This window comes from Dendrobates tinctorius, unplaced genomic scaffold (genome assembly GCF_039654945.1).
Source record: "Dendrobates tinctorius isolate UK_male_01 unplaced genomic scaffold, ASM3965494v1 ptg000155l, whole genome shotgun sequence".
Lineage (NCBI taxonomy): Eukaryota > Metazoa > Chordata > Amphibia > Anura > Dendrobatidae > Dendrobates > Dendrobates tinctorius.
The window spans coordinates 12,735,456-12,758,026 of record NW_027361822.1 but is presented as its reverse complement, the minus strand read 5'-3'; the positions used below and the strand labels follow the sequence as shown (position 1 = coordinate 12,758,026).

The 22,571-nt window shown below is 44.4% G+C and overlaps 1 protein-coding gene and 1 long non-coding RNA gene across 4 annotated transcripts in view; both read left to right on the top strand.

Annotated features, from left to right (window-relative positions):
• The window catches only part of LOC141051175 (uncharacterized), a 223,470-nt gene that overhangs the window by 102,876 nt on the left and 98,023 nt on the right, over window positions 1–22,571 (top strand). The gene's annotated exons all lie outside the window — the stretch shown is intronic.
• On the top strand, window positions 14,330–17,406 carry LOC141051134 (uncharacterized). Of its 3 annotated transcripts, XR_012220570.1 has the most exons (4): window positions 14,565–14,652; window positions 14,757–14,904; window positions 15,098–15,223; window positions 16,519–17,406. It is a non-coding gene; the product is annotated as an uncharacterized lncRNA (long non-coding RNA). The 3 variants fall into 3 exon arrangements; XR_012220569.1 differs by lacking the exons at window positions 14,565–14,652; window positions 14,757–14,904 and adding an exon at window positions 14,330–14,463; XR_012220571.1 differs by lacking the exon at window positions 14,757–14,904 and having other exon boundaries at window positions 14,567–14,652.

Here is a 22,571-nt window from a genome sequence, read left to right as displayed (position 1 = left end):
GAATGTTCTCAGATAAAGTGTTATCCGAGCATGCTCGTGTAACTTCGGCATTCATGAAAAAATATGTTCAAGTTCCTGCACATGTATGTCTCGCGGCTCTTCGACAGCTGCAGGGATTGCCTGTTTGTTAGGCAATCCTTGCATGTGTTTCGGCTGTCAAACAGGCGCTGGAACTCGAACATATTTTTCAAGCCCGCCGAAGTCACTCAGGTAGCCCACGAGCATTCTCGCTCATCACTGAGGATGAGTTCTTCGTTTTCTCACAAGTAGTGTAATTAAAGCCTAGGATTTTCTTTGCTTATTTGTTAATGACCAGCAGACTGCTGATCTCCTTTATGTTGTTGACTTTTTATACATTTACTTTATTAAACATTTTAGAGTGCCGTTGGGTTTGAAACTATCTTTTTCTCTCACTTCCTTCCTTCTAAAAGTGTGGTGCGTCTTATGGTCCGAAAAATCTTTTTTTTTAAATTTCTTGTGCAATTAACCTAAGTTTCTCTGAGGAGGAAAGCTCAAATCTAAATAATGCTCATGCGACTGTTTTTGTCTTTGTCCAGTTTGCAAATGACTGCAAACTTAGCACGTGGTATAAGGGGAGTTACGTGTGCAGACCATGTTAACAGTATATTGTTGATATTGTTGGCAAGCATTGGGGGCTCATCGCTGGAACTAATGGTGTATATTGTTGCCTATGGGCAGGGTCACTATCTTTCCAAGGCATAGTTATTGCCTTGGAGGATTGGTGGTGTCCTAAGAATGAAGCACGTGAACCGCTGCTCCTTTTTTCATTTTTTTTTTTTTATGGAACTACATGGAAAAACTTGAGCCCTACACTCGGCTATCTACAGCGGGCACATAGACCAATCCAATTGGGCATGTAGTCCCCATTCTCGGCATCAGTTAGTGTCTCAGCGATCATAACCTCAGCAATCTTCGAGTTATTACCAAACTATGTGAATGAGGGGCACCTGGGTGCCAGATGTCAGGAAAAAGATTTGGGCAGAACAGCCTAAAATTCTAAAAATAATTACTTTCCACATGATGGGGGCATCATGACATGGCCGAGACACTGTATCCCAACCTTACATCAACAAGCGTCAGATGGATTGATGTAAAGCCACTGGACTCTGGAGCAGCAGAATCGTGTTCTGTGGAGTCATGGGGTCACGCTCCTCAACCTCGCATCTGCTGGATGAATCTGGATTTAGTGAAGGCCAGGAGAACGTTGCTTGACCACATTGTGCCCGCTCTAGTTTGGTAGGGGAGGGAGAATGCTATTATATTGTTTTTCATCCACAGCCTTTTTTTTTTTCTTTGGTCAACTACATCCTTGAGAAATATCTCCGTACATGTGTAACTGACAGCCAGTAATGCTACTGGTTAGATCTGTATTAAATACCAAAAATTCCTATAAATTATGGAATTAACTATTAAATAGTGTTTTTTCTGGTGACCGGTTCCCTTTAAAGAGCTATGTGCATCCTTCCACTGCCAAAAATGGTAATCCAGTAGTACATTTTTTGTGTAATTAACCCCACTTTAATGGTGTAAGTCATCATGAATTATTTGGGTCCACTTAACCATGCCCAACTTCTCCCACTTATCTGAATATTGACAGTTGGCCAAGAGTGGCATAAATGCCAAAATTCACCATTGTTTTTTGCATTAAAATTTTACTGATTTTTATCTGTTTTATTCACTGGTTGTCTCGGGTGATTGTAAATCTAAAATGGAGCTTTAGTATTCCTGGTTTCTGCCTAGCATTATCTGTTTCAGACATCAGACTTGCTTGTACGGTACTGCGGAAGGTGTGTTGACGATCGCGCGTGCGCACTCCAAGCGCCGGCTCAATCAATCGCAGATGTGAATGTTATGAGAGAGCTGACACCCTGCGGTAACGCACACGATCAGAATTATCGCCGATCGAGGGCGAGTAACCCCTTTGATTCTGCTGTTAATAGAGAGAGCGACATCAATTGGGTTGCGGAGGGATTGAACTCCCTCTCTGCTCCGATTTAACAACGCTATCTCAATCAAGTTGTGCCGATGGTCTCTATGGTGACCCCAGGCCAAAAGATGCTGATTGCAGAAGCTGACATATCTCCTGCTTGTGTCTAATTCACTGATCTAATGGCTTGCATTAGACTCATTGCAGAGTATTAAGTCAATGATCAGAGCAGGGAAAGTTGAAGGTGAAAAAAAAGTTTTATATCCCAAAATGAAGAACAAAAAAAAGATTCAATAAATACAAGTTTATGTAAAAATAAACAACGTACACAAATTTGATATCGCTGCATCCGGACCGTCCCGACCTATAGAATTGTCACATTTGTCAAAAAATATATTTTTTTTTATAAAATATTTTTTGTGTAAAAGCAGCAAAACCTAAAAAAAATTATAAAAACGTGTTATCACTGTAATCGTACTGATCCAAAGAATAAATCTGTTTTTACCACACGGTGAACGGCATTATAAAATAAATGAATTGCTGGTTTTTGTCCCTTCTGCCTCCCAAAAATTGGAATACGAAGAGATCAAAAAATGATTTGTGACCGAAAGTTGTACAATAAAAGCATCAACTCGTCCCACAAAAAATAAGCCCTCCCATGTCAACCGAAATATTGAAAAATTATAGCTTTTAAAATAGGACGATGCAAAAACTTTGTGTAACAGAAGCTAAACAGAAAAACCCAATTTAAATTTGGTATCGCTGTAATCGCACCAACCTAAAGAATAAAGTCACTTAATCACTTGTAACGCACGAGGAACGGTGTAAAAAATAAAACCAATTCTTCACCTGCTGTTGATTTGTTAATTCTGCCTCCAAAAGATCACAGTAAGGCTCGGCTCACATTTATCCTAGCGCTCAGAGCAGTGCTTAACACCAGGGATTCTGTGTAAAGCTCTGAAATACGTGATTCAGACAGAATCCCGGTAGAAGATTCCCTATAATGAGACAGAAGGAGACACTTTGACCATCTTTTTAGACATACCTAAAAGCATGTAGTCACAATTTTGTGCACCTCTGAAAAGGGCACCACTGAACAGAGGCCAGACGGAGTCCAGAGTAACTCTGCTGCCTCATTATAGTGAATGGATCCTTTAGAGGTTTCTTTTGAATCATGTCATGTGGCGATTTAGATAACCCCGATGTGAGTGCTCAGCGTAGAGCGCCGGATAAATATAATCCCAAATGTTATGTAAAATGTTCCCAACTAAAGCTTCAACTCAATCCACAAACTAAGCAAGTCCTCACTCAGGTCTGTCAACGGAAATATAGGAGGCTTTCACGTTACTGATCGCACAAAGGCTCTGGAAAAGCACTATGGCTGTAGCCCCTCAAAAGAAAACCAGTGAATTCTGAGCTCCCAAATCCAAATGCCTCGTTCCCTTCTGAGCCCTAGGGTGCTTAAACCACACTTAGCATCCACATGTTTGGCAGCACTGTAGCGATGAGAGCCCTCCTAATTTGCAGGTGCGTGTCTCCAGAAGCATCAGCTGGGCTCAATGTACTGATCATTACAATGGCAGATTAGCAATTTTCATTCAGCAGCATTCACTACTGATTTTTTCTGGAAAAATCCATGAAGTCAAAATCGTCACTATACCGGTAGATAAATTCCCAGAGGCGAGTAGTTTCTAAAATGAGATTATTTGAGGTGAGATTCTGCTCTCCTGGCACTTAGGGGCTCTGTATATGGAGACCACAAGCTATTCTACTATAATTTGTTCTCCGAGAGTCAAATAGCGCTCCTTCTATTTCGAGTCTCGCTGTATGGTTAAGCAGCACTGTACAGCCACATATAGGTTATTGCCACGTTCACCAGAAATGGTGACAAATTTTGGTGCCATTTTTAACCTTTCCCCATGTAAAACCTTGAGTTAAAACATTTTTGTGGCAAAAATGTAATTATTTTTTCTTCATCGCCCAATGGTATAAAATTCTATGACACACCTGTGGTGTCAACCTTCTCACGGCACCCTTAGATGAATTCATTGAGAGGTGTAGTTTGTAAAATGGGGTCACTTATGGGGGGGGTTCTGCTGTTGTGACACTTCAGGGATTCTGCCAATGTGACATGGCACCCTCAAACCATTCAAGCAAAATCTGCACTATAATATGGTCCTCCTTCAATTCTGAGCTTTGCACTGTGCCTCAAAATTAGTTTTCGACCACATATGGCAGGAGTCTCAAATACATGCGGCACCTAAGGCTGCTTCATGTGGTCCACAGGCACCGTAGACCCCTTGATAAAGGCCCGGTCCAGGAGTTTGTTGATGTCAGCGCTTTATTTCAATTGAATGTGTCCTTGGACGCACGTTCAATTGAAATGTATTGCTTTTCAGAGACCATCTCTCTGCTCAGCAATTCCTATGCCAGCCGGCGGACAATCAGAGGCCAGCAGCTGATATTGACATGGCAGCTGTGATGTCACAGCCATGCGCCGGCACTCCAATGTCAACTGCTGGCTTTGGTATTGCTGTGCAGAAAGCTTGTCTCTGGTCAGCAATATATTTCAATTTAATATGTGTCCAAGGACGCACATACAACCGAAATAAAGCTGACCCCTGGACCATGCTGCGATCATCAATGAGTGTACAGTGCCTTTGGGCCACATGTGCAAAAAAGACGATGACGAAGGAATGTAGTATAGGTGAGTTGTTTTTTTTTCTCGTGTATGTGAAGAATGGCACAATAGGGGACTATTACTATTAATACAATATGGGAACCTGGATGGGGACATTACTATAATATGAAGACCAGAATTGGGCATTACTACAAGATAAAGACAAGGATGATGCATTACTATAATATGGGGAGCTGGATGGGGAAGGAGACGAGGAGGGAGCGTTACTACTAGATAGGGACCAGGATGGGGCATATTTCTATAAGATGTTTGGCAGAATTACTATGTGGTGCTAATTGTAAGACAATATTACTGCATGTGTCTAATCAGAGGAAAACAAAATGGTAAAAATGTGTTTACAAAAAAAAAAAATTCAAACTAGGGCATGAAAAATACTTTGAGCAGCACAAAGGAAAATGAGTGCAAAAGGGTCTATTAAAAGTTTAACATCTTTTATTAGTATAAAGGTTAAATGAAAAACATGCCGAAATAAAGGAACAGAGTACTCCTATAAATTGATCCAATACACACCTGAAGTATAAACAAATATATAAATATAAGTAGAAAAATTGGAAAGTATAATAAAATCCCTAGTCTAAAAGCTTAGTGTTATGACTTTCCATAGAGGATATGATAATACCTTTTAGGTAAGTAGTACTTACTTCTTAATGATGTGTCGAAAGGGGAAAAATACATGTACACAGGTCCAATGGCCCCTACTCGCATTTCATCCGCAGCTTCATCAGGAACCGTATGAAACGTGCGTCAGAATTATAAAATTTGGCCTAGTCAGGAAGATGAAAACAGGCTTTGGGGTGAAGGTGATAAGTACCTGTTTTCATATTTGTTAAAATTTCCAAGACAACCAAGAGATTTTCAAGAATTTAAGGACTTTTGTCACTAAACTAAAACAGTGTTAAAATCTAAGTCTCAAAATTGCTTCTAGCGATAAATTCTAGTTGTCTACAAAAATATCCATTTGGAAGTTTGGTCTTTTAAGCTTTGTTCAAGATTTTATGGACAATTTTTCTATTGTAACATTTCAACCCTGAGACATCCACTTTGCATATTTACTTCAGATCGCCATTAGCTTTCACATTTTTCTTTTGCAGCCTGTGGGCAATAACTTCCGTAGAAAATACTTTGTGTAAGGGATCAGATCCCAAGGAGAGAAATCGGGCTGGTAAGAAATAAGAATTTCTTGACCATCCATCAGAGATATTCCTTCAAGCCTTGCAAAATCCTTTTGAGATTGGTCTATGAGGAGGCAGGTACTGGTACTCCTCTCACCTGGTTCTAGCTTCCCGCTTAGGCCGGGGTCAGACTTGCGAGTGTGAAGCGAGAAACTCACGAGTCTCTCGCATCAACACTTGGTGCTACTGCCTGCACTCGGGACCGGAGCTGCGCTTGCATAGAAATACATGCAGCCGCACACTCCGATCCTGATTGCTTGCGGCAGTGCCGGGTATTGACGCGAGGGACTCGTGCGAGTTTCTCGCACTACACATGCAAGTGTGACCCTTAGACACAGGCTACGTCTAGTTGCTAGACAAGTAAATGCTTCTTTTGCGGTCAGTCCAGTGCCTGTCTTCTGCTGCTGCAGAGGCCCATTGCCTGTGAAGCCCGTTGCCCTCATTCTCTAGAAGTTCAGCAGTAATAAGTTGCCAACTCAAGAAGATGCAAGATATGTCAACATGTTCCAAAGGGTGTTGGAGCAACATTCCTTTCTAAGCTGGTGTTTTGGTGCATTGCTAATAAAAATATACCGATTGGCTAAATTAGATAATAGATGACGAAGAACCGATATAAGAGATGACACTTTGTACAATGCTGCGAACATGTAGGCAATGTTAGGAACTGCGGAACGCACTAAATAAATAATAAAGTGCGTTCGCCGCTCGGGGTCCACCGTGCAGAAGGTGTTAACACTGCTGCTAGATAATGGCAAACACTAAAAACGGCGGTATTTTTCGGCAGATAGTTAGAGGTGGCCGGGTTTTTATAAAGCTGGGAAATTTGTATCCCCTGGCCTTTCCTAATGATGATAGTGAGCAAGCCATAACCCTAACAGGCTGATTAAGGTCTGAAATCTTGGTCAAAGTTATCTGAGCAAACAAATCTCCAAGGGTGCCCAAACTTTTGCACCCGCCCATTTTCCTTTTTGTAATTTTTAAAATGTAAAAAATTTAAATATATCCCACCTAAAATATAAGGGAAATGTGTCATCTTTAACTTTAGGCTTTTAGAGATCTTTTCATCTTCAACTTTCTTAACTATTCACAATGACAGTAATTTTGACCAGGGGTGCCCAAAATTTTACATGTCACTGAATTCTCGGATAGTGCTTTATATGACAAGCATTTTTGCAGTTTACTGTTTGTTAAAATCTGGAGCTGTTCTGGAAATATTAACGCTTGTTTACAGCTTTTTACCTAGGAGATCAACTACTGCTGCAGTCTAGATTGTAACTACTGCGCTGATGCTGGCTCAGGTTAAGAGGTATCAGTGATCCTGGCCAGCTTCAAAACAGTGCTTACAACCTCAAGAAAAAAGCGCTTATGAGCACTACTTTCACATTTTCTCTGATAGCCATCTAGTCGCTTTGAGGGTTCCCCCATAATTCCGTAATGTGATGTAAAATGCTCTGGGCCAAAGACCACTTCTCTGGAAGGGATAGATCGTGGCTCACCTTGATATGTACGGCTGTCAACCACCTCTGCCCAGATAAAGATTGGCGCCACCTCCAGTGAGAGTGGTATGGATCTTGTACCTCCTTGATTCCTTATACAGAATATGGTTTTCTGATTATCCGACATGATCCTTACGGCTTTCCAATGGATGGATAAACGTGAGCGCATGCTCTCTGAACTACTCTCATATGTGAGGTTAGACGACAGGAGTTTCCCTCCATATGTGCTCCTTACTCTCTCACCCTTTATGTGGGCATCACACCCTTTAAAAGATACATCCATTGCTATCTCTGTCGATACAGGGAGAGGAAATGGTCTGCCATTCTTAGGGCTCATACTCACTTGTGAGAGACTCGCACGAAAACCTGGCACTGCTGCCGGCACTCTGACCGGAGCATGTGGCTACATGTATTTCTATGCAGCCACACGCTTTGGTCCCAGTGCGGGTCAAAGGTCAATTTGTCCAGAGAACGGAAGTCTCAGCCCCATTTTTGCAGTATCCCCAACTGTAAAGGGTGCCTGTGCCAAGTGGCCCACTTGACTGCCTCGCTGGCTGCTACCATCAGTCCGCATATCATCATCTGTCAAGGGGACCCTTTTTTTGAGTTGTCTCAATAATTTGACTGCGGCCTTGAGTGCTCGGTGTCTTTGTAATAGAAGAGACAGGGACATGCTTCTCATGTCCTGAATGAACCCCAAGAATATTCTCTCTTGGGATATATATGGGATTTTTCCCAACTGCTTATCCACCTAAGTACTTGGATATGCCTGAATATTAAATCCAGATGAATAGAAAGGGTCTCTTCTGATGAGGCCTTTATAGCCAATCGTCCAGTTATGGAAATATGACCCCACTACCTCCTCACTGTGACGAGGTCAGCTTATGCTGAGTTGACTTTTTCTTTAGAGTGGACCCTCAGGGTCGTGGCACCCACCCACCTAGGGCAAGCTGACCTTGTGAGGAACCATCCCCTATACAGGGAGTGTGAGGGGCAAGACCAAGGGGGTGAGCCACCACGACTGCTGGCACCAGACGGCCGGCTCAGGTAGACACTAGGTACAAGTGTCTGACGACAAGGATGAGCAGGAAGCAAGACAAGACGTAAGTTCAAGGTATCTTCATTAAGACAACTTCAGGAAAACATTCAGTGCAAAAACGTGAGAACAAGCAAACACGGCAAGGTGCGTGCGTGGGCACGCCAAGGTCCATAGCATGGTATGTGCCAGGTAGCAGGCCTGGGTACAGGCAAAGGCACAATGGCATCGGACTCCGAACAGCTGGCAATGATCAACATGATCAGGGCATCAGGCTGCGGACATCAGGCAGCAGTCATCAGGCTTACGATGTCTGGCAGCGATCGGCAGGTTCCGGGCATCCGGCAGGCAAACCAGGGTTCAGGCAAGGAGGCACCACAGATCTCCAGGCATGGTGCATGTTAGGGAACACGCCAAGGTCCAAGGCAGGATTCCAGGCAGGGTGCGTGCTAGGGGCACACCAGGGTCCAGGGCAAGGTGCGTGTGTAGAGGACACGCCAGGGTTCAAAGCAAGGTGGAAGGCAAGGTGCGTGTGTAGGCGACATGCCAGGTTTCAAAGTTCAACATACAAGACGGTGCGTGTGCAGAGACACGCCAAGGTACAAGGCAGAGTCCTGCGTGTGCAGAGAGACACACCAGGGTCAGGGTTCAAGGCAGAGTCCTGTGTGTGCAGAGGGCACACCAGGGTCAGGGTTCAAGGCAGGGTCCTGCGCGTGCAGAGAGACACGCCAGGGTCAGGTTCAAGGCAGGGTCCTGCGCGTGCAGAGAGACACGCCAGGGTCAGGTTCAAGGCAGAGTCCTGTGCGTGCAGAGAGACACGCCAGGGTCAGGTTCAAGGAAGAGTCCTGCGTGTACAGAGGGCATGCCAGGGTCAGGGGTCAAGGCAGAGTCCTGCGCGTGTAGAGAGACACGCCAGTGTCAGGGTTAAAAACCGAGTCCTACGCGTGCAGAGGACACGCCAGGGACAGAGAACAGGCAAGGACCTGTATGTGCAAGAGGGCACGACAGGGTACATGGCAAGACCTGCGCATACTTTTACAGAAGCACGGGGAGGTATGCCACGGGGCAGGCGAGGGCCTGCGCATGCTAAGAGAAGCACGGAAAGCACAGTGCAGAGACAGCATGAGGGCAAGGAAGCACAGAGAGAATGGCTGGGGCACTGGCTAGCTGGACGGGCTGCAGCACAAACAGGCGGGTAAGACTCCAGTGCACCCGACTGGGGCATAGCAGGTGACACAGCTGTCACTGACCGACGAGCACGGCTGAGGCACAAGCAGGCAGGCTCGGTTAGGGTGGGCACGGCTGAGGCACAAACAGGAGGCAAGGAAGGCCAGGCACATGCAAAGGGCACACGAAGAAACCAGGCAAGGCAAAGCAAGAAACAAGGCAAGGCTAGGCGAGAAACAAGGCAAGACAGGGTACGGAACACGGAGCGGAACATAGGCAGAAACACAGAGCCAGGTCAGAGCGAGAACAGAGCTAGCAGCGGAGCGTAGGCCAAAGCCCAGAGCCGGGTCAAGGGAGAACCTTGAGACTAGCGTGGAAATGTGCAAGAGAGCACCAGAGGTAAGAGAGGAGAAATAGTGCATGTGCCAGGAGGCACTACAGAGCACCATAGGTAAGAGAGGAGGAATGGTGCGTGTGCCAGGAGGCACTACAGAGCACCATAGGTAAGAGCAAGGAAGAACAAGCAAAGACAGAAAACGTAGGAAGGACCACAAGGCAAAGCATAGCAAAGGCAAGACATGGCAAAACAGGCAAGGCAGAGAACATCGGAAGGACTACAAGTCCAAGCATGACAAGGACAAAACATGGCACGAGAGACAACACAAGACATGGCACAAAACAAGAGGCAGAGTACAAGCACAGAGCGTGTGCAGAGACGCACTGCAGAGCAGAGTGCAGGGGCACAGAACACAGGGAGCGACTGAGCAGACCAAGCAGCCATGCAGGGAAGCAACACGATACTCAGGCCCCGACCATAGGACGGGGAGGTCTGATATAGCACCATCACACCTGCACTTCCGGGTGAGGATCGGGGAAGGACTTCCGGTTCAGATTCTCCAGGATCATAGAGAGCGTTGCAAGATCAGACTGGGCTGAACCATAGAGAAAGTCACATGATCAGAGGTTCCAGGAATACATAGAGGATTGCAGAATCAGACAGTGCTGGAACATAGGAACGGTCACATGATCAGGGGTTCCAGGAATACAGAGGAATGCAGAATCAGAGCAGAGATGGATGGTTACCTAGCAACGGCATGCAGGCATGAGGTAAGGCGCGCGTGCACACTGCTCCAGGCATCTTGCAGCACGAGACATAATGGGCATGAGAATTCAGTGCACGTGCACACCGCTCCAGGAGTCATGCGGCACAACAGACATGGTGGGCATGACAGGCATAATGGACAAGGCGGGCATGACACTCACCACTACTGGAGATATCACCTCAACCAACACTGGAACTGCTGCAACCCCCCAACCTACTGTCTCCTTCCCCACCATCCTGTAGCATGTAAGCCCGAAAGGGCAGGGTTCTCTCTCCACTCTGTATCAGTCTGTCATTGTTAGTTTGTTTACTGTAAGTGATATCTGTAATTTGTATGTATCCCCTTCTCATGTACAGCACCATGGAACCAATGGTGCTATATAAATAATAATAATATACCTCTCCAGCGATTACAGTTACTCTTTCTATCCTCTTAATTTTGTTGACCATTATGTTGGGGGCGCCATCTTGTGTCTACGTAATATAGAAAAAGCTGCCATGTTTGAGCCAGTTGTCAAGAAACAAATGTGAGAATTGGAGGGCAAAGGCGCTAAGGTCTCTGATCATGTGACCCTAACTCCTCCCCTCCATCTGACTGACCACATGACGGTCACATCATGACAGGTCTGGTAAGCCCAGAAAAACTATATACAGTGGGGAAAATAAGTATTTGATACTCTGCCGTTTTTTCAAGTTTTCCCATCTGCAAACAATGGAGAGATCTGTAATGGTTATTAGGAGCATCCTAGAAATGGTGTCTCCCATGCTTGCACCCCACGCTTGCAGCTTAGTTAAGGAGTCAGAATACTACTAAAAATAATAAAAAGCAATTAAAAAAGTATTTTTTTCTTTTATTGTGCGTTACCCTGATCTTTGAACCCACAACCTTCAACGTTTCAGGCAGGAGCTAAAGCAATTAAGCCAACAGCTTTGGTGATGTAATTAGGAGAATTTTGTATACCTCATCTGTATTGCAGGCGCTGACTCCACAGGCACGTTGGATGGATACATTGCACACAGCAGTTTATTTCTATGAATTTGCATTCTAGAGGTAGAATACAAGAGATTTTTTCATCCTATAAAATTGCTTAAAAATAATGAAAAACATTTGATAATGAAAAAAGAAATTACATTTTTAACGAGTTTTAACAAAATATTATCAGCAAATAGCAGACATTTATGTCCGTGTAATCACAAAAATGGTGATCTTTTAACTATTAAACAAAAAAATTTAATAAAAATACTTTGAGGCCATATTGACATGTAGAATAAATGCTGCATTCTTTCTGCTGCAGGTGTCCTCACCACACAACACAATAATAGTAATCTCTGATTATTACGTGTTTCCTGCTTTTCTTTTACGCATTTTCCCGCTTGTATGATGCGGTTTTTGGAGCAGATGTGAAGCAGAGTTTTCAAAGCTTTTTTAAAGATACAGAAAAGCTTTGATTCTGCGCTTAAAAATTTTACTTTTTTATCATACGTTATTTCCAGAAGAAACATATAGAGAAAAAACTGCACAGTACAGCTGCGTCTTTAGACCACAGAGGGAGGAGAATTTATGGAATCACATCCACATTGCTTGAAAATTTAGAGTGTTCACATGTATCATAAATGCTGTGTATTTTCTGCTGCTTTTTTTAAGCTGAAATTCTGTTGTTTACCTGTCCAACCAAAGTGGATGTGATTTCATGAAAACTGCGCCCCCTGTGCATCTAAAGACTCCGCCCCCTGTGCATCTCAAGACTCCGCCCTCTGTGCATCTCAAGACTCCACCTCCTGTGCATCTAGTGACTCCACCCTCTGTGCGTCTAAAGACTCCACCCCCTATGCATCTAAAGACTCTGCCCCTGTGCATCTAAAGACTCCACCCCTTGTGCATCTAAAGACTCCACCCCCTGTGCATCTCAGGACTCCACCCCCTGTGCATCTAAAGACTCCACCTCCTGTGCATCTAAAGACTCCACCCCCTGTGCATCTAAAAACTCCACCCCCTGTGCATCTAAAGACTCCGCCCCGTGCATCTAAAGACTCCACCCCCTGTGCATCTAAAGACTCCGCCCCCAGTGCATCTAAAGACTCCACCTCCTGTACATCTAAAGACCACCCCCTGTGCATCTAAAGACTCCACCCCCTGTACATCTAAAGACTCCACCTCCTGTACATCTAAAGACCACCTCCTGTGCATCTAAAGACTCCACCCCCTGTACATCTAAAGACCACCCCCTGTGCATCTAAAGACTCCGCCCCCTGTGCATCTAAAGACTCCACCCCCTGTGCATCTAAAGACTCCGCCCCCTGTGCATCTAAAGACGCTGCTGAACTGTGCGGTTTTGGTGCTTTTTTTTTCTCTCATGTCTTCTATGTGGACCTAAAAATAACGCATGTAAAAAAAGTTATTTTTTTAAATGCAGAGTCAAAGCTTTCCTGTACTATATGAAACATTAAAAATGCAACTTCACGTCTTCGCCAAAAAAGTATCAAATAACGAAGGAAAAGACCTAAAAGAAAATGCAGCAAATATTCAGTAACCAGAGGAGATTGTTATTGTGTAGTTTGGTGTGGATCCTGCAGAAAACAAAAACCACAGTATTTCTGCAGTGTGTGAACACGGCCTTATAGACACCAAAAAGCCAGATGCCGTATAGTGAAGCTACATAAATATGAGAAAGTTCTGGCGGCTTCGACTGTGAATGAGGGAACAAAAAATAATCCACAGGTTCCAACTAGAGAAGCATAGGATGCACAGATGACGTCTCGCCAGCTCTGGGTGATCAAAAGTTGCGCCGAGGACGCTGAAGGTTAGAAATTCGTGGCCTCACCTCCAGGCACCATGTACCAAAGACCTGGACGGTGAACCAGAGACCCATAAACACTAAATTTTGTGTTTCCGTGCGGTCTCCGCACACATCAAATCGCCGCATGCGGACATATCCCCATAAATACATGTCCCTGCGTGCCCAATGTTAAAGATAGGTAGGCAGGGAAACGCTGGACGCTTGCGGTGGTAGGCGAAGCTTCACAGAGGAAGGAAAGGAGGGAGCGGCTGCCATCCGCAGCCCTCCTGAACGCTAGTGTGAACCTGGTGCAAAAATGATGTCGAAAATGTACAACATCAAAAACTCCCCAAGAGCTCATCATGGGAACAGAGCCTAAGCATTGTATTTTTGCATTGTTCTTTTTATGTACATTTTCAGCTGCGTTTCACTGTACCAGCAAAGTCATTGAGATTTCAGAAATCTCATGCGCACACCTTGTTTTTTTTCCTGACTGTTTTGTCAGGAGAACTTGGTTTTGGCAAGATGCAGCATGTCACTTCTTTCAGCGTTTTTTCTGCATTTTTCATTCTTTGAAAGCAATGGGTGGTGCAAAAAAAAAAAAAAACGCTTCAAAAACTAAGCAAAAAATGCGGGTATCAGGTTTTTTTTGGTGCCAAGATCTGATGACGTTGTATCTGATTTTTTTTTTCCCGCACTAAACTTTACCATCATGCGTAAGAGACAGCTCAGTAAAGAAAACACCAAAAACGCAGAAACAAATAAGCAAAAAAAGCAGCAAAAACGATGAAAAACCTGCTTTTTGTAAGCAGCTTAAACCTGGCATAAAAAAGGCTGAAAAAAAAACAACAATGTGTGAACATTGCATAAAATGCAGCAAACCTCCATGATGAAAGCAGAGGCAGCGCAGGTGCAAAATACTGATAAAACAACCAATCACTGGGAGTGGAGGCTGCTTAGCATGGGATAGATTGTTGATCGGAATTCTGCACCTGAGCTGCCTCCACACAATATAAGAGGAGCATGCCTGGGGTCTCTATTACGTTGGTGGCACTTTTGTTTTAGTGAGTATGGCTGGACTATGTGGTGTTTGGTGATGCTGGTGGGGGTTTATTTTTTTATAGCATTTATCCCCAACAAAACTATAATGGCTGTGTGCTCTATTTAGGAGGATCATGGCTACAAAGCTTATGTAGAGAAAAAATAATGAACTCCTTATTGAAGTCTTGGGCCATGTGCACACTGAGTACTTGGTAAAGTTTTTTTTTTTTGCCTTAATATTTGTAACTCAATAGCAAGAGTGGCACAGAGGAAAAGTATAATAGAAACACGTCACCACTTCTGTATTTTTCACCAGATACTCAATGTGAACACATGGTCGAAAAGTGTCTCTAAAAATACACGTGTGGGTGAGGGTATCTGCGCAAGGAGGTTCTCTCTAACCTCAAAAAAGTCACTTGGGACTTTCTGCACTGAAAAGACTTTTATGTGCATATTCTCTAAAGGTGATTGAAAAATGGCAAATCTAAACAGGTGTACTGTTTTTGTTTTTTTGCATTCTCTATTATTCCCAGTCAGTGTATACATGTGATCACTTGCTGGCTGGGTTATAATAAAAATATATATATATATATATATATATATATATATATATATATATATAGTGAATGTGTGGTTTTTTTTTTTTTTTTCTTCTAGTAACACTCACAGGAGTCCTGTCAGCATGTGACCTCAAATACACAAACTGTATACATGTGATTACAACCGCCCGCTCACACCGTGGAAGCATATCAATCAGGGACTGTGGCATTTATTTTTTTAATGGTGGGTGTAATGTTTGTAGTAAAATATCTAAGCATGCACCAGTGTTGGCATCTGGTGATTTGTGCATTTTAAAACTATTAGTGATGATCGAACGTGCTTGGATAAGGTGTTATCGCAGCATACTCCTAAAAACTGCACATATTATGGAACTACGGTAGGTAACGGCGACTTTTGATTCCTGGCATCTACCATTCATGCTCGTTTAACTTTAATTTCGATAAATTGCATATTTATGATTAAGGGGGTGTGACTCCAAATATACGCTTTAACCTTTAAGTCCCCTTAGGGGGACATGAACCTGTAATTGTTTGACCACTTGCACTAAACACTGCAATACCACAGTCTTGTAGGCTATAGACCCATTGATGATCAACCACATCCTGGGCTCCACAGGAATCCTAAGATGGCAGCTATGGGGGAGGTGTATTCCACTTGGCCTTACCTGAAGTTAACTCATTAGAAACCAAATATTTGCTAACATCTCTGCATCTGAGAAGCAAACTTTAAAAAAAAACAAAAAAAAAAAACAACTTTTAGTTCTCTGCAGCCACAATTACATGGTATGATCAGCTCAAGATAAATTTGGAAGGTCCTCTTTATATAAAAAAAAAAAGTGCTCCCATCAAAATTTTTATCTGAGTATGTTGCAGTCATCATATTATATATCACTGTGTACTTAAAATTGCTCATTTTGCCTTTCTACCCAGCTAATTCTCTTCCATTAGGTCTATGACTTCATGTGATTAAAAACCAACTAGCTGAATTCTTCTAAGCTCTGTGTAGAAACAGGAGGTCAGTTTTCACTGTAGGACACATGACATGAGTCATCCCTGCAAAAGTCCTTGGCAGGGGGAGGAGGGAACAGCTGGTTCAGGTTTTTTGGGGAAAAAAAAGATACTTCCTGTTTCTACATAGAAAAAATAGCTGTGTAGAAGGGCAAAATGAGCAATTGTAAGTACACAGAGCTATATAATATGATGTCTGCAATATAGTAAGAGGATAAAAACTTTGCTAGGGGTGCTTCTTTAAGCAGACTTTTCTTCATGACTGGAATGACCTATTTTATGAGTGGGCCATTGTGTTCGGAAAATGGAAGTGCTTGTTTTAAGTAGCAAACCTCCATGTTGCTTAAAAGTAACTTGTCCATAGGATTTTGCTCTGTAAACCACCACCCTCCTACATGGCTCTTCTATTGCCACACTGGTGGTACTGTGAAAAATGCATAAACTTTAAGGGAAGGTTAAGCAAGCTCTAAATATCCAGTGTAAATGTGTATCAATTTTTTGTCTTCAAAGATTTGTAAACTTTTTTTTACGAAAAATTTAAGAATGGCAGAGTACCCTGTTCGGCATGGTCAGCAGCAACCGAGGAAGCTAGAGCCAACGTCTTTATCAACAACCTGTGTTGAAGAGGGGAAGGAAAAGGAGCAGATGAGACAGTCCAGGCTGGCTACACAATCACCTTGTACATCCTTAAGAAGTCGGGCAACAACCGCTGCTAACACAGCCTCCACATCATTGGCTGCTACAGCATCGGCAGCCTCCCCTCCACATGTCCCCATCTCTACCCAAACTGATTTCGCTGATATGCAAACTCTAACTCTTCGAGAATTGGATAAGAAACTAAAGATGGAATCTGAATCCCTCTCCTATAGCCCGAGATTCTCTGAAGCTGACTTAGATTTTTTTGACTTTAGCCTCGCATCTCGCTGTCGCCACATGCCAGCTGACATCAGAGATGACTTCTGTGCTTTGATCACCTCCGTGGCATCGGTGTTCGAGTCAGTAGAGTCCATGCCAGAAGTGGGAGACCTTGTTAACCACCTTCGATGGGTAACTGGTGCTAGAAGTGCTCCACCACATATTTTGCCTCAAACAAGGGTGATCACTATGTCCACCCAGACTGACCCCCTTTTCATTGCTGACCATGCATCTCCTCCTTACTAATCCAATGCTTCCTAATTTTATGTTTTAGCTCTTACTTGTACCAGCAGTGAGCCTGGTCATTGACCTTCTGGCCCATTATTCTTCTTTGATTCATGACCCCGTGTTACATAACGGTTTTAACTTATTTGTCAATTAAAATATATGGCCAGATTTTTAAGGGGTGGGTTAATACAGTGACTTTTTTAAAATGTACAACTTTTCTGTAAATTTGTTAATAAATGTGTGAATTTCCTGTAACTTCTTGAAAATTCTTTATTAAAATTGGCATTTTATGTCATATCAATGTTAACTACATGTGCATAACATCATGTAAATAACTTTTTACTACTTTCTGCAGCAATTTTCTTTTTTTCCTTTAACTTTCCCTCTACAAGGGTTATAACCAGGGACAGACTGGGACTGAAATTCAGCCCTGGCATTTGAAGTCACACAGGCCCATAACAGCCCCGTCCCTGAGCACCAGATGGGGATATATTACCGTGGATGGAGGAAGTCAAGATTTACTACAAGACTAATATTTCCAGTTCACAACCTGACAGCACCCTGGAGGACGTCCTTTGTATCCTCAGAGGGACAGGAACAACAAGTGGTTAAAAGGACCACCACCACCACCCTTCAGTGTTTTTCCTGTCCCACTGGGGATAGGAACGGAAAGCCTAATCCGGACTGTGCTGGGCAGATGTTGAGGATTGGGGGCCCCAGCCTTTCCCTTCCCGCCTCAAGAAATCTGCAGCTGACACTTGTCATGGGGGGGGGGGGTCCCTCAGCTGCCCCAGTGTAACTCTGCTCCTGGAGAGGGGTCTGCTGCCTCCTACCTGGGGGCTCTTGAACCTGAAACCATGTTGCAGCGTACAGCAGTCCTGAGGAGAACACTTCTGCAGGCCGGTGAGTGTCCTGGGATCCAGCACACACGCACTTCCAGCCGCGTCTGCACATTGCTTCCGGGTCACGGCCGGCAAGGAAGCAACCAAGCAGTGGCACCTGCCTCAGATGGAGGACTTCTGGGTCACAGTGCTCGCCAGTGCATGGGCCAGGGATAAGCAGGATCAACCAGGTATCATATAAATACAAAGGGGGCTCTGTTACACACCGCCAGCAGCCATGGAGGAATCAGCCAGATTGTAGAGCCTAGAGCAGAGCCAGGGGCACGTGAGTACGCTCTCAGAAGCCATATCACAGTAGCCATACCCTACATACAGAGACAGATAGCAAGCTCTCTATGTATTTTAGGGGGAAACACCTACCCTGTCAGCCATTAACAAGGACAGCAAGAAGTCTGGGGAAAAATAAGTGTCCCATTTGCACTTCAGAAGCCCCTCTGTGAGACCTGTACACTAAACATTGTTGGAGAAGAGCAGATGTCATTACTGGCCAATATGAGGTCTATGATAAGGCAGGAAGTCCAGGCATCCATCTCGGGCCTGGTGGTTCCCCAGGCCATACAAACAGAACCTCAGAGGACTCGGAAGAGACTAAGGGAGTCTAGCCCATCCTCAGAAGAGGAGATTTTTGGAAGATTCCGAACAAGACGAGAGATAGAGGATCCTCCTGAAAGGGGCAAAAGATGTCTTTTTTTTTTTTTTTCATCAGCAGACACGGATGAGCTCCTCCAGGCAGTACGGGACACACTGCAGTTGGAGGAAACCCCAAAAGAGATATCCGTACAGGATGAAATGTTTGGCGGTCTGCATACCCAGATGAGTAGGGTGTTCCCGGTTAATACCCACATCCAGACCGTGATCCTAGAGGAATGGGAAGATGCGGAGAAAAGACTAGTCATCCTGAGGGATTTCAGGCTCCGGTAACCCTTTAATTCAGATGATATCAGAACCTGGGATGAGGTACCAAAAATAGATGTGCCAGTAACCAAAGTGGCCAAAAGAATGGCGATCCCGTTCGAGGACTTCTTCAGTCTGAAGGAACCAATGTATCGGAAAGCAGGTGGACTGCTAAAAAGAACCTGGGAGATCTCGGCAGCCATAATACGTGCCAACACTGCTGTGACATCGGTGGCTCGATTCATGCATTTATGGGTGGACGATTTAGAAAAGCATCTAAAAGCCAAAACAGCCAGTGACGTTATACTAAAATCTCTGCCCCTGTTGCAACGATTCGCAGCCAGGAATGGTTCAATGTCTAATGCAGCCAGGAGGGCTATTTGGATAAAAACTTGGTCAGGAGAAACCCAACAGAAGAATAAACTTTATGCCATCCCCTTCTCAGGGGGTAAAGTATTTGGGACAATTCTAGATGACATCTTGGAGAAGGCCTTAGATAGAAAGAAGGGATTCCTTGAAGAAAAGCCAAAAAAATACCAGCCCTTTCGTAGATCTTGACCTAGTCAGAAGTCAGACTATAAAGGGATAGGCAAGACAGGGAGATGGATTTGCCCGAAGGAAGGGAAAGGCAGAGACTCCACTTCTCTGGTGCAGGCACAGGCTCACGCAGGAAATGATGCCATCAGTGGGAGGTCGGTTAAAGGAATTTCTAGGGAGTTGCCAGAAAATATCTCAGAATCCATGGTTTCTACACACAATCTTCCAAGGTTACAAGCTGGAGTTCATCCATCTACCACCAGAAAGGTTCATAGTAACTAATTCTCACATCTACCAACCTCCCCCATGTGGACAGACGTTCAAGATCTACTGAAAGTAGGCGCAATTGTCCCGGTCCCTGCCCAGGAGAGAGGCGAAGGTCATTACTCAAGCCTCTTCTCATTAAAGAAACCGTCATGAGATTCCAGAACAATAATAAAACTCACACCCCTAAACAGGTGGATAAAATACAAGAGATTCAAAATGGAATCCATAAAATCCACAGTACCCCTCATAGACAAAGATATGGTGATGTGCACGTTAGATTTGAAAAGTGCATACTACCATGTCCCTATTCACGCTTGCTATCAAAAATACCTAAGATTCTCCCTGAGAGTCCAGGGGAGGGTTCATCACTACCAGTTCCGGTGCCTTCCCTTTGGCCTAGCCTCAGCCCCCAGAGTATTTACCAAACTAATAAGAGATACAGTAGTTGCCTATCTAAGAGGCCACAACATAACCATATTGCCTTATTTGGACGACTTCCTAGTAGTGACAAAATCCAGCAGCTCAGAATAGATTACGACTTCACGATCTCCACGCTACAGGATCTGGGTTGGATCATAAATTGGGAAAAGTCAAACTTGATCCCAGAGTCCAGAATAAAATTTCTGGGAGTCCTCCTAGACTCCCACTCCAGAACATCTTTTTTTGCCAGAGGAGAAACAGACTATGCTAACAGAAAAGATTCACCGGTTCACAAAGTATCCTTGCTCCATCAGGGAAGCAATGAAGATACTAGGTCTGATGACATCATGTATCCCCTGTGTAAGGTGGAGTCAATTCCACTCTTGAGAATTCCAAAGGGAGACCTTGTTAGCCTGGGACAGAAGGCAAAGCTCGTTGGACAAAAGAATGATGCTATCCCTTTGGGTAAGAAGGTCCATGGAATGGTGGACCATTCCAAAAAACCTAAAAATAGGAGTGCCGTGGATTCTCTCTCCATGTATCATTGTCACCACCGACGTAAGTCAGTTGTGGTGGGGCGGTCATGTAGAGGGGAGATACTACCAGGGACAATGGGATCTGGAAATAAAAACCAAATCATCAAACTTCAAGGAGTTATATGCGGTGTGGAAAGTGCTTCACCAGGTTCATTCAAGAGTCAGGGGCAAGCATGTAAGTGTTATCTGACAACATAACAGTGGCATTTCTGAAACATCAGGGAGGCCCAAAGCATCCGTCACTGCAGCACTTGGTGAACCAGATGGGCAGAAACTTCAGTCTAATCCATTTCGATGGTACACCTAGAAGGAGCCAAAAACCAGGGGGGCAGATTTCCTGAGCAGGAGGAAGATAGATCCCACAGAATGGGAGTTGAACACAGAAGTATTCAACATGTTATGCCAATGTTGGGGAATACCACACGTGGATCTTTTCGCCATCAGAATGAATGCGAAAGTCAGAACCTTTTTTTTTTCATTAAATCCCCTGGAAGGTTCGGCAGGAGTCAACGCGTGCATAACCCTGGGGAGGAGGTCTCCTATATGCATTCCCACCTCTTCCTCTGATTCAGAGAACACTCAGGAAGATACACGACGACAGGGCAACAGTTATCTTGATAGTACCCTTCTGGCCAAAGAGGAGATGGCTTCCTCTACTAAACAAGATGTCAACAGAAAAGCCCATTCTATTGCCAAAGAGGGAATATCTCCTCCACCAGGGCCCGATTCTTCATCGCAATCCAGACGTGCTCCAACTCTCAACTTGGATCCTGAATGTCAGATCGAGGCTTTAGTAGACACTACACGCCCAGACATTCCCAAAATTCTTGACTTTCTTCAGTTAGGGTTTAAGAAAGGTCTTATGCCCAGTACCTTTTTAAAAGTAAAGATCTCAGCCCTTAGTATATTTTTTTCATTGCTCTCTCACATCACATCCCTGGATATCTAGGTTTTCAAAAACCATACAGAGATTGAGACCCCTCTTAAGGCAGTCAGCTCCACCATGGGACCTTAATCTGGTCCTTATTGCCTTGTGTAAACACCCATATTGCCTATCAGAAGATACAGATATAGCCAAGCTTTCACTCAAGATGGCCTTCCTGGTGGCTATCACATCGGCAAAGTGACTAGGGGAGATGCAAGCCCTGTCTATTCAAGATCCATACGTGCAGGTGTTCACAGATAGATTAGTTAGTTCTTAGACTTGACCCAGCTTTTCTCCCTAAAGTGGTTTCGACTTCAAATATAAATCAGGAGGTTGTCCTCCCCTTGTTCTGCCAGCACCCTAGAAACCCAAAAGAGGAAGTCTATCGTAATCTAGATGTTAGCGAGACGGTACTTAAATATCTAGAAGCAACTAGTGGTTGGAGGCAGGACAAAAACTTGTTTGTACAGTATGGAGGGTCAAATAAAGGTAGAAAAGCAGCAAGATCTACGATCGCTAGGTGGATAAGAACCATGATAAGTTTAGCCTATAAAGCACAGGGGAAAGCTCCCCCAGATATTCTCAGAGCCCATTCTACTCACGCTATGGCTATGTCATGGGCAGAAAGGAGAGGGGCCTCAGCAGATCAGATTTGCAGGGCTGCAACTTGGTCTAGCCTTAGTACTTTTACTAAACATTACAAGCTAGACAGTAGCCTAGCTACCAGGGGGACAGGGGGGCGGTGGCCCCGCGCTCTGAGGGGGCCCACCGGAGTTACACTACACTACACCACTATTCTGCGGCAGAGCAGGGAGAATCGATCTCCCTTCTCTGCTGCCTGGCTGCTACTGGCCCCTGAGAAGGCGGTGGGGGGCCCCGGTGCCAGCAGTGGGCTCCCCACCTCTCAGCCAGCAATGTCGTCCTGGGCTATTCTGTGCG